We start from the raw sequence: 13,956 nt of genomic DNA on the forward strand, positions 1-13,956 counted from the left end.
GAGTGACTTAAGCAAATCAGTGAGCGCAAAACAAGCGTTAGAGTCTAAGTTAGTTAATGTATAGATTTACAAGTGATTTTGGTTTAATTCCAACTTACTTGTTGTTTATAGGTTATCAGACTCGTCCCGAGCCTTTCTTACCCCCAACTCGCTCAGGCAAGTATTCTATCCGTTATACTGTTGTTGTGATGTATACATTTGTATATGCATGATCTTGCGATAAATGCATATTGGTTATTTAGCAAATTCTTGCGATATATTGTAGCATGTGATATGGTATATATGCATGCCTGTTTCATATTCTTGAAATATATATCTGTTGGTTCAGTTGATAATACCTATGCTAGAGAATAGCGGTAACTTGCATATACCCTTAGTATAGGGACCCAAAAGGTGAAAATATTTTCTAAAAACCGGGAGTCGAGGATCCCGAGTAATCTTGTATATATGGATATGGATATATATATATATATATATATATTTATATATATATATATGGTTATAGTTTTCCAAACTATTAATCGAATAAGATTTATTCGATAACTTTAACTTTATTTATTTATCTGAATATTATTTGAATATTCATTCGAGGGCTTATGACTCTTTTATATATTATTATTGAATATTATTTGAATATTCATTTGAGGATCTATGACTCCGATTATTTGCTAAAATATATTCTTTATTTTATTAAAGAATAAGGTGTTAATAATCAAACTTATTTTCGATTATTCAAATAAAGATAATACTTTCATATAAGTATATCTTTGGTTATTTAATACTCGTTTCAAGTATAAATTTTAATACTTCTACTTCAATTATTTTTATAAAGACTATTCTTTATGGGAATATTATTTAAATAATAATATTCGGTCAATTTCTAAATATTCTGGGGACTAATTTACTTCATTAAATCAGCTTTACTCCAAACACTCTTTAAAGTGTTTTCGAGTCTTCAAAATGATTTTTAAAAGTCAGAGTGGATCCCAAAACTCTTTTTTTTTTATATTTAAGATCTTCCTTTTAAGGGGATTTAAATACTCGCTCAAAACCTGGGGAATCCGGCTCTGTGGTGTATTTTATATTCGCAAAGAGGTTGCAGTTTTGGTAAATGAATTGATTACTTGCCCAACGTTCGGGAAGTAAGCCCATCTAATTGAGTTGGCATAAGCGACAGGCCGGGGTACGGTCTATTATTGTGTAAGTGGCTGGGTGGCAGTCCATCAACGCGTGAGGGGCCGGGTAACGGTCTAGCGCGAGGTCCTAATGCGGCCAGGGTGATGACCGGTGAGGAATTCATCCCTCTACAGTAGAAAAGGTTACTTATTGGTATCTTTGCCTGATCAGCAAGATATCTGGTTTATGCCAAAATTCTTTTCCTTTCCAAAATTCATTGGATGTTTCAAACTCTGTTCATACTTTATATAACAGAGGTTCCAGGAAATGTTTAAAGAGATATATATATGTGGATATATATATATCGGGACTAAATAAAGTATCTCATAACTTTTTCATTCAATAATATTTCAAAGATTGAATCTATTCAATTCTTAACTTGTGATCTCATCTATGGGATGTTTTTCTTAAAACTTATAATACTTTGAACGGTGGTAGTTCAAGTAGCTTTATAAATAATATAAGTGTGGTGAAGTATTGGTAACTTCATTCCTTGTTTTACTTATATCTAGTAAGTAATTATCTTGCGCATGATAGAGATTCTATTAAGTATCCATTTAGATACTTATATTATTGTTATCACTATGTATTATCTTGCGAGCTGTAAGGCTCACTCTTGCTTTATTTCTTCATCACACAACAACAGTTAGGAGAGATGGCCAGACTCCAGCAGACCCAGCGCAAGCGCGTGGGAAGCGTCCCGCGTCTTCCCGTTGATGTTGTAGCTGCTATAGCTGCAGAGGTAGATCCATTGTAGTTCAGACCATCTACTTTTGAGAATCAAATTATGTATAATTATAACTTGTGGCAGATAATGGCAATTAACTGTAAATTTATCAAGTAATCATTTTGGGTTGTAATAACTTTTAAATGGTGGATTCAAAGACTTGTACTTATTTCAATTTCATCTCTGAGACTATAACGGGTTGTGGTGTGTGTTAGTATGGGGTCACAGCATGAGGTTATTTATTATTAATTAAGTGAAGTGATATTGTGGAAAGAAAGACCGTGACAACCCGGATCCCCGACCCCGGATCTGGGGGTGTTACAACCACTATATGAATAATAATCAAAAACAGTATATGATAAACAACTATAGAAACAGAAATCTTAACTTGCTAGAAAACAAGTAAAACATGTATGAACTGGATATCAAAACTAGCATGCTCTGTAAAACATAACATCCGTAGTTGTGTGCTGTGCATAAATATCAATTTCAATTTTAGCATGCTTCTTTCGTTTTCAAATCTTTTGTCCCATCGCAGGACCCATAAAACCATTTGTCCCGTTACAGGGACCCAAAATCATTTGTTCCATTACGGGAACCATGAAACTTATCCCATCACAGAATCTATAAAACTTGTCCCATCATAGGACCTATAACACTTGTCCCATCACAGGACCTATAAAACTTGTCCCATCACATGACCTATAAAACTTGCTCAGATATAAAAGCATTGGATGATCCCTGGTGGGACAGCTGATCAGGCTATTTTAAAAAACTTGTTCCGAAACTCAGAGACTAGCTAGGTCTCTATCACGCTGGGCTGGTTGTTATAACAGGGTGCGCAACCACTTCGCCTCTTACGCTAACTTCCAGGCCGTTACGGGCCTTCTGCGCACACTCATCCAATTATCTGGTCATTTTTATCCAGTTTTCCAAATCACTTACATATCTCTTGTCAAAACAATTATAACACAGCACATTTTCCAAAACATTTTCATTTTATTCAAAACATAGAGATAGGTATTTTCAGAAGTTACTTTTCCCCCAAAACACAAGTTAATAAAACAATTTGAAACCTAGGGGATACGTAACTTAAATCGTTATGTTCCAGTACGTAAATGTAAATCAATAATTATTCATATTATACAGAACTGTAAAAGATTTGTTCAGGGGTAATTGCCTTGCAGAGCTTTACAACTAATACCGATTGACCTTGAGCCGACACGGACGCTCAGGCTTTAACATCTAACCACTAGATTACCCTGGCTTCGACTTCAACACTCAGGTCCTTCGATTGGAACCTTACTGAGCTCGTCGACTGTCCACTAGGCTATCCAACACCAACTCTTAGGCTTCCCGACTAGCACCTACAAAGTCGAAACACCCTAACTTAGAACTTCGATTATGCTTGACATATCCTCGCTAACCATCTACCCGAACGTTAACAAAACCCGACTCGTAATACTTCATATAATAATACACGTACCAATTAGGGCTCACGCCTTCGAAAGTCGGTTCGGTGTTCATTTTCGGAAAATAGTTATATTTATCCTTTTATGAAACTAGGGTCATCGATTTTCGTAAAATATTTTATCACAACACATAATCAGATTTCGTACAAAATAGTTACATATAATCGATCGACGTTCCGATAGTCATTGGGTACGGCTTCGTATTTCCGTAATTAAATTTTTCCGAAAATCGGGCAGCACCTCCTTTGATTATCGGCTAACCCGTCGAACATCCCGACGTCAAATCAATCACAACACCCAACCCAATCCAAATTCCAACTACCGACTTCAGTCAACAACAATAATTCGCAAATTCACCAACACCACTTAAATACAATTATTATTTATCAATCTCATTTTATAATTTTAATCGCATTTTATAGTTTTATTCGCGATTCGTATTTTAAATCATATTTTATATTTTAAATTGTAGGACTCAGATCGAATCATCATAGTCCACTGTCGGCTCGCCAAGCTCATCGCCGACAGCGATAAAATTTACGGGTTCCCGTAATTACCGGGCATCCTTCATAAATTTCATCAATTTATTACACTATTTCTCGTAATAACATATTTTATTTCATGAATCACCAATCACATAACTAATTTATTCCAGAAATTAATTAAGTAATTATATGATTAATGACTCGAAATATACCAGCATCAGTTCGAATTTCTCATAATCCTCAAGGAATCAATTCAAAAAAACACAACAGCATGCAGCAGGGTAACCGCGCGTGTATCACACGCACGCCGGCCACCTCGCCGGAGATGAACACGGCGGCGGCCAGAAATTAATAAGAACGGTAACACAGCAAGGCAACACAACTATACACACCCACACAACACGATACACACACAGAAACATATACATACAACATATATATATATATATATATGTATAAGACGAAATCAACCACAATCGGGACAAAAATAAGAGGATGATCGGACTAATTACTGGAAAAGAAACAGGATAATCAGAGGTACAGCGCCGAAAACAAGAGACAGGGAGGAAGGAGATTATACGGGGAAAGAATAAAAAGGAAGATTGAGAGAGGGAATAGAGACGAAAGGGAGAGATGACAGAGAGATAGGGGAGAGATATCGAAAGAGAGATTAGAGAAGACAGCGTCGGGTTATACCCGATGGAACAGCCCCCCCCCCATTTTTGTTTGTTTGTTTTGTTTCTTTTTTTTTCAAATAAACCCTGCAACGAAATTTATCTAACCACATTTTAGCTATAACGAGAAATTCACAGGTAAATAAAACCCGAGCACTATTTAAATATTTTATAAAATATCACAAATAATTAAAAGTTAATAAAAATAGAATTTTTCAAAATTTTAAGATAATTTTTTAAACACAATTTATACCCATTTTTAACGAATAAACGAAACAACACGTGGGTGAAATTAATCTCAAAAATTCCCAAAATAATTTTAAAATCCCTGGAATATTCCAAACTTGAATAAATATAAGTTTCATAATTTTTAAAGAATTTTGGGATTAAATACGGATTTAACAAATAATTACAATCAAAAAATCATATATGGCTAAATAATTGATGAAATGTTGATTTCTCAATTTTAAAAACTCCTAAAAATAATTAATAAAATTATGAAGCCATAAAAATGATTTTAGAGATAACCCAAGTATTTATGAAAATAAATCCTGAATAAAATCACCTTTAAATACAAAAGTGACACAACACAACTCCACAACGAATTACACAATTAATACACGAACACCAACAATCTCACATAATTAATTAAAATATTAACAAAAATAATATCCAGCTGACAGAACCCACAGACCTATTTTATTTATGCAATTATTTAATAATTACACATTTAAACAATATATAAAAATATACGAGTCGTTATAGGATAGGTACAAATGATTTTGAAAACTGGATGAAATGATCAGATATGGGATACATAGGGGCCAGAGTGGCCTAGTGAGGTTGCATAAAAGGCTAATTCCGTTGCGCGCATTACATAACCGATTAGTCCAGCATGTAAGAGACCTAGCTAGTCTCTAAGTTCTGGAACAGGTTTATGGGATGGCAGTTGGAGCCGTATGGTGTTGATACCCTGATCAGCTGTCTTCTCATATCCGTTACGAATATGATTTGGCTTTGTGATTCCCGTAAGGGAATAATTGATTGATACAGTTGAATAACAAATGTGAATAGCATGCTAAAATTGGACTCTGGTACTTGCACAGCACACAACTATGTTTGTTTTGTTAAGAGCATGCTAGTCAGTGATATCCAGTTTTCTTTATTTACTATTGTTCGAAATGATTTACGGATTTCATGTTGATTTATAGTTCTGTTCCAAAAACTGTTTACTTTACTATTTTTATCTTGATATTCATATGTTGGTACTGTTGAGAAATTATGCTCACCCTTACAACCTGTTATATATATATATTGCATATGCCTAGAAGACCAGTCAAACCTTGGCAGAACCGTGTCTCAGCCCCTTCAGGTCCAGGCTCCTCAGAGGTAGTTAGTATCTGACCATGTGCGGTCAGATGAGTTGCTGAATAAGTTTAGTGTGTCAGACTTTTTGAATAATGGTTTGTATGATGTGTAACTTGGATCATACTTGAACCTGGATCGGATCTTGGTTTGGTCTCGTGTTAGTATATAATAATAATCTCTTAGTTTATATTTCTCTTTGTTGTGTTTAGTGACGTCAACTATGACGTCAACTCTTGACCCCGGGGTTGAGGCCGTCACATTATCTACTATTAATTAGTCTGTATTCATAGGGTGTTTTGTTATCATCAAGTTTCTCTTAATTTGTGCCTACATTTCCAGTAGACATAAATTAAGGGAGATTGGTAGGAATATGTCATAGGCTTGATGATAAGTTCACCAAAATACCTTAGTAGATTTTATTTAGTATTTTTGTAGCTCTCAACGGATGATCACCTTAACATCCGTTGAGAGAGTAGTTTATGTATTAATAAGTTTTGTAGCATATTTCTGCATACTACGATACCTTAGAGATATAGAAGTTGTAGGATATTCAAAGTCATGTTGACTACTAGATTGATATGCAAAGTAGGTTGGCTAATTGTAAATATTAGATGCCTTGTAATTTTACATCAGTGAAATAGAGTTAACTGCTATAGAAGACTTTCAACGGATGATTCTACAAGGTTTTGACGGATCATCCAAGTCACATTCAACTAATAATCTAATAAAGCTTCGACAGACGATTCAACACAGTTTCAACGGATGATCCAATGAAGTTTCAACGAATGTTCAAATTCAAATTGAAGTTGATAGTGACTTGACAATCACATCCGTTGATTTTATGCAAATGGAATGTGGCAGCCTATTTACAAGTTTTAGAGAACAAAGAAGCATTTCCATTTCTATGCTAACTTGAAGATATTCAAATATGCTGGATAGAGAAATGAAGAAGCATGAAATTAGCCTAAGAAACTCTTATCTTATTAGTTTTTCTTTTTATCATGTAACTTGGTGATATATAAACCAAGGGTAGAAAGTAGAATAATAACAAGCAAGTAAGCAATCAACTAGAGAAATAGATAAAGCTGTATCTGTGAAGAACTTCTCAGTTCTTTGTAGTTTCTACTTGTAAGCACATGTGTACAATCTTTGAATTATAGAGTTCCCGATCTTATATATATTTCTGGTGGAAAAGTTCAATACACCGGAAAGTTTTTAAATACTTGTGTTTAATTACTTTGTATTTGATTACTTCAATAATTTCATTCCGCACTTTAGCTTAATCGAACACAGTTATATATTTGAGTTAGAATAGTTCTTGAAATAAAAAAGGAACCAGAATTACATTCAACCCCCCCTTCTGTAATTCTTTGTTAGATTGTTTGGGAATAACATTAACATATAAGTCAAATTGTCAAAAGATAGGGCTCTGTACTTTTAGAATTGAAATCGGGTCAAAAATAGTAGTTATCGATCAATAATCGACTCAGAATGACTCGCAAAACAAACGACCTTTCGATACAAAAGAATTTAGGTCTCGAAAGTATTTTTAATAGAAGCGAAATATTTTTCTGAGTCTAGACGCATTCGTTTCGTATTAAACGGACGAACGGTTGATTTATTATGAACAAAATAAGAATAAATCATTAAATAATAATATTAATTAATTTTAAAATACTTAATATAATTTTTAAAATCTCAAAAGATTTTTAGGAATGATTTGAATTAATTATAAATAAATATATTTTATTTAACTATTTATAAATAAAAATTATTGATTAAGTGAATTAATCAATTAATTAGATACATAAATAATTAATTAAAATAAATTATAAATAATTAAATCAAATACTAATTATTGAAAATAATAAAAGGAAATAATTTTGGAATTTAAAATAATTTAGGTAATTATTTAAAATAATTAACTAAATTATATTTGGAATTTAAAAAAAATTAGAATTAAAAATGAATTTTTGATTTAAATAATAAAAAGAAAACTTGGAAACAGGTTTTAGGAAAGGAAATTAGGAATTTTGAAATCAAAACCGGGACTTTTAAATCAGAAAACGGGTCAAGACCGGGTCAAACCCGGGTCACCAAGAACACGTTACCGGAAAGCTCAAATTCTGGCAACAATGTCATGCCACCGAACTTCCTTTTCGGCCTCAAACAACATCCTCGTTTCGGGGTTAAAACACTGTAAACAATCCCGATTCTAACTCTAAATTGTTCAAGGAACTTAATTTAAGTAACAACTCCAACGAACGACGATATAATCGTCTTATCCGGCTAAAAATGAATCAAAATCCGGCAAAGTCGAAGCTTCCCCGTCCAAAAACCAAAATCGAGTAATCCTTAACTAAAAAACACGATTCTGGTATTAAAATGAAGACAATAACATGTATAATCTATTCATATGATCCATATTAACACCCAACATCTCGAATGGCCAGAAAATCAAAATTTAAAAAAAATACTCGAAACTCAACTTAACTCTTCCGGGAATCGCTTGCTACAATTAATTATATGAATCAATTCTAAATCCCAATAGGAAGCTATCCAAATCATCAAAAAAACCAGATAACCCCAGAATCAAAAACCCCCAACTTTGAATATAAACCCTAAAAAATTGAATTAGAAATTGCCTATCGTTTGATGATTTTGATGATGGATATAGGTAGTATGGATTGTGGGCTTCAAATTGGTTACCCATACTTCGATTTCTGAGATCCACATCACCTTCGAATGATCGATTGATCCTCAAGAACACCAAGAACAATTTTCATAAAATTTTCAAAATTTTTATTTATATTGGATATATTTTAGATGTCATGTCTAATATGTTTCATGTTTAGTTTTCAGATCTTAACAAATAGGAAATATCAGTTCTTACTGGAATGAGGACTTACCGGAAGTCATGACTTAATGATATCAGGACTTAGATTATCAGAAGATAATATCAGAAGATGGATATCAGAACTTAAGTTGTAATAACTCATATTTTTGAGACCTTGTAAAACGTTTAATGAAAAGTAACCCTGACGGACGGGAAAAACTTTTGAGCCCACACTATGTAGTACATGAGAAAATGAGTTTCGGAGTTGATATTATGATTATACGTACCAAATGAGTGTATGTAAACGCTATTAGTTTTCGAAGAAAACGAACTTTGAAAAATGACCAAATTTACGACTCATCGAGGATTACAGGAATCACAATATAATTACAAGATTAAAACCCTACGGATTTCTATCCAAGTATGATAATTCAAAACATAAGGAATAAAAGTGAAAGGAATTACATCGCGAACCATTTACGAGTAAGTATTACGAAAACGTTTAAGCGACCGAGCGAATGCGTAAACGATTAAATAAACGTAACGCACTAACTAACCATGGTAAAAAGTAACCATGGTTACTTTATCAAATAGTGAGCTAGATATAGGATGATCAACCAAGGCTAATAAAATAGTAAGCTAAGGAAGCTAAAACAAGTAACTTAGCTTGTAAACTAGGAAGCTAGTTAGATTTGTCCATGGATTTGCCAACAAGAATAAACCTAGGATCCTAAACTAGGAGAATATCAAATCAATATAAGATATCACCAACATAATTTCCAAGAAGCAACCAAGGAAGCAAGCATAAAACTCTCTCCCCACTTCTTCATCAAGCCATTTGGCTTCTTCTTCTTCACCAAGGAAGTCAAAATCAAATCTTTAAGTTCTAGCCATGGATAAATCCTCCCATTAATTCTCAAGCTTCCTAACAACCAAACTAAGGTAAGTTAATTCTTTGATCTCTTTTTATCAAGTTTTGATGGGTGAAATAAAATCAAGAAAGTTGCGAGTGAATAGTATGAATAGTAACTTTTCTTTGGTTTCTTGATTTCAATGGTGGTTTTAGGTTCCAAAAACCATAGCAAGCACTCCCAAGACTCCACCATCCTCAAGAACACATCTCAAGATTTCATAAAAGGTAAAAATCTTTGACCCAACTTTATTTAAGATTCAAATCCAAGATCCTTTTAGTATGTAGTTATAAACCGAGTTTTAGAGGTGATATTGTTGAAATCTTGATGTTTAGCTAAGTAGATTTAAGATTGATTGTTGTTGCCTCAATAACATGATATTCTTGAGAGGAGTTAGTGGATTGATGATTATATGGTGATTTTTGGCGGTAGTATAAAGATTTAAGGCGTAAACGAAACTCCGATCATGAACGTAATTTCGTTAAAACGAACAAAATCTAACTTTAAGTTTCTGCAGAAAGTCCCGAAGATGTAAAATTTAGTTTCTTGAAAAATAACCCTTGATTATGATAGAAAATTTTATAAGGATCTTTTAGGCACTTGAATCGCTTGATTCTGATTTACAGATCAAAAGTTATGACCGTTTTACTAAAAGTGATTGAAGCGACAAAAACTGCTACGAATCACTAACTTTGAAAATATAAAGGATCGACTTAAAAGTGTTCATAAATCATGAAATTTTTACAAAGAGTAGAATATTTAGTTTCCTAACTTCCATAAAAATTTCAAGTGAAAATAATTAATTTTCAGTTTTATAAAACTATCGGAGCCGAGAGCGCACGATTAGAAACCGTAGAATCCATAAGCGGAGCTGACGGCGAGAATGAAAATGAACTTAAGATTCTTTGAAAAATGAAGCGACCATGATGTGAATAAGGACTTGAAGGAATAATAAGGATAAAATAAGTTGAGAGGGTGCATAATAATTAGCGCATGAGTGCGGGTAACCGTAAATTAGAACGGGACCTAACGAAGTGAATTATGTTATGATTATCTATTTCCGAGCGGAACCTGGAGCATCCTCCATCTCGAAATACCCAGGAAAGTTTACGAACCCAACTCCACTTACCGTTGTGTTGTAAAAGGATTGTTTTATTATCATTGGATAAATACCATGTTTGCCATGATACATAGTTATTGAATTTTTGTATAATATAGCAATGTTGTACGATAAATATATGTATCGTAAAATATTTATTTCCTCTTTAAGCATGATGTATAATTATAAGGCCGAGAGTCGGTCGGGATTTTCGGATGAAAATCCGGGAATCATTCCGGTGATATTAGGACAATCACAAGTCCATAAAAGTACGTTTTAAAGGGACTCAACGTCCACTTACGAAACATTAAAACACCTCAAACTTTTATTAAAACAATTTCCCAACGATCATATTCCCTCAACTATATTTTATTATTAGAACAATAAATATTATATACCTATTCCTTTATTATAGAAGAAGTATACTCCAATGATTATTTATTTTAAACCCGATTAAACATTAAAGATTATTGATTTCGTAGACACAGACTAGTTGAGGAATAGTATTTTAAATATTCTTTCAAAGAGTAAACTCATTCGAGGTTAATTATTTATCGATTATCATTTTATTATTTATTAAAGGGTTTATTATGATTTAAAAATCATGGAACCTGATTTAAAATACTTTCTGATTTTCGGAAAAATCATTCGAATAATTTCAAAACATCGGAGAATATTATCTCGACTTAATTAAATATTTTGAATATAGTTTCAAAAGAAACTCCCCCTTATATAACAAATATGTTGACAACGGTCAACTCACATCCTTAGTACTTCCTTCGAAAATTCTCGGAAGTACATATATACACGTACATATCCAAGTGTACCTATCAACAAGCAATATGCTTGGGGAACAATATAAGTTCCATAAATATGATGGGATTCTTACAAGGACAAGGAGAGGTAGACTCCAGTACTTCGTGGACTGGGGAGACTACCAATTTACTACCACATGAGAAAGCATTTTATATACTGATGAACATGTGGAGTATGCGTACCTGAGAGGGATGGGCGCAAAACCGTTTCTTGAGAGGGATAGACGCGAAGTGTGTACCTGAGAGGGACGGACACAGAAAAGGCCCGAATGCAGCCAGGGTGATAACCAATAATAAAAGAGAATCATCCATCTACATGTAGAAAATGTTATTTTTATCGCAGTACGACTGATCATCGTATGCGGTGGCTCCAACGAATGTCCTATTCTTCCAGTTGGAATTGTGATGCAATACCGTAACCCAAGCCTAGGTGTTGGGTTTACGATTAAGGTATTCGCAGGATAATAAAATCCACTAAAGAATTGTTTTTATATAAGAAGGTGTGTGTCACCAAGGAAAAACTAAATTCGAATAAAACATAATTATCATCTATGATGTTTTATGCAAGTTATCATACAGTCATTTTCATGCTGTACATTATTATGTTGGGCATTATAGCTCACACTTGTTTTCTTAAATTGACACAACACAACAGTGAATCAAGATGCCTACCCTGAGAACCACAGCCAGGAAACGGGTAGGAAATGGCGAGTTGTTCCGTAGATTGTTTGGTGTTGTACCACAGGTAGTCCGAATAAGCTGGATTGGTTTTCGGTTGTTTTTAGTTTGGCTTATTTATAAGTATGACTTATGTAAGGTAATAAACAAGAAACGTATATTTGACCGACGGACTAGCCTTACTTAAAGGTTACTCCCCGGTAAGACTTAACTACTTTTGGGTTGTAATAATTATCACTTTATGGTTGAACTACTCTAGCTATGAATGGTTCGTCTCCAAGACAATAACCTGTAAGTATGTGTGTGTGATAAGTATGGGGTCGTAAAGTGTGAGTATTTATATATTGTAGTGTGAGGTATGTGGTTTGTAGTAGTTTAGATGGTGTGGCCTCCGAGATTCCTAACCCCGGATTTTGGGGCGCCACAGAAATGGTATCAGAGCCTTAGGTCATCAAATCTTGGAAATGATAGGATATAACTAATCAATTAGAGCTCAAGTCGAGTTCGTCGTCGGGCTACACGGGTAGTCTCGACAGTTTTTACCCTCAAGGGAATTCCGACTCTAAGTTAGTAACACATTGCCTATTGTATTAGGTACCAGTGGAGCCTATGAGGGAGGTTGACCCTGTTGATGATGTTATAGTTCCTGAGCATGACCCTACTCCCGAGCCAGAGGACCCACCCATTGATGACTCAGATGATGACCCTACTGAAGATGTCCCGGAAGAGGAGACCGACCTTCCTGTCCCCATAGCTGATGACGTTGAGATGACCCAGGGAGATGGCGTAGGCTGGAGGGATGTAGAGATGTACCCTTACCCGACCATTCGCTCTCCTACCCCACCCCCAGGGATTCAGAACCCTATGCCCTATGCTGATGATGATGATGAGGATGGGATATATGCACAGGTCTACGAGGCTTACGACATATCCTCTAGCGACCCAGACTCACCTCTACCACCCCCGGCGACCATACATGTAGTTGTACACGATTAGATGGTGGCTCAGCTTAACGCTGAGATCACTACGGCATCTGCTCGTATTGTGGAGTTATGCCAGGCACTGACAGCTGAGAGAGCCATCAGACTAGGATACCCAGGGGACTTCAAAGCTGTTTCCCCAGCCATAGCCCGCAGAGAGATTGATTGGATCGAGCTCCGTACCCGGGTTCAGATGAGGATGACAACGATTGGATGATACATCCCAGTAGTTGATGCAGAGCTGATGTTGGTAAAAGAGATGAGGAGGGTGCGTGACCTTACATGCAGTGACAATGACTGAGAGACTAGTGACTAGATATGGACCTTGAAGAAGGCTGGGTGACTTGTCACCAATTTTGATAGGATAGCTAGTAATAGATAGCGTTCCTAGCCCTTCAGGGTATACGGCTTATGTATTTACATTTCAGTATTTAGGATAAGTAATGATGTATTATAATCAGGCATGTATGAACTCGACTAGTTGTTTTGTCTCCCAGATATAAGTGGGAGACCTTATGAAATATATATCTAGAAGTTATTAAGAAATTGATGTCCATATTATTGCACTTTATTAAAACATGCTAGACAATAAATGACATGCTTACACATGAATAATTAATCCAACTGTAATAATTGTAACTATATTGACAAATCTTCATTATCAGAACAATGCCACCTCGTAGAAGAGGAACCGGGGCACAACCCGCAGAATTGGTTAACCAACAACGGAATGAA

Source organism: Apium graveolens, chromosome 5, assembly GCF_009905375.1.
Source record: "Apium graveolens cultivar Ventura chromosome 5, ASM990537v1, whole genome shotgun sequence".
Taxonomy (NCBI): domain Eukaryota; kingdom Viridiplantae; phylum Streptophyta; class Magnoliopsida; order Apiales; family Apiaceae; genus Apium; species Apium graveolens.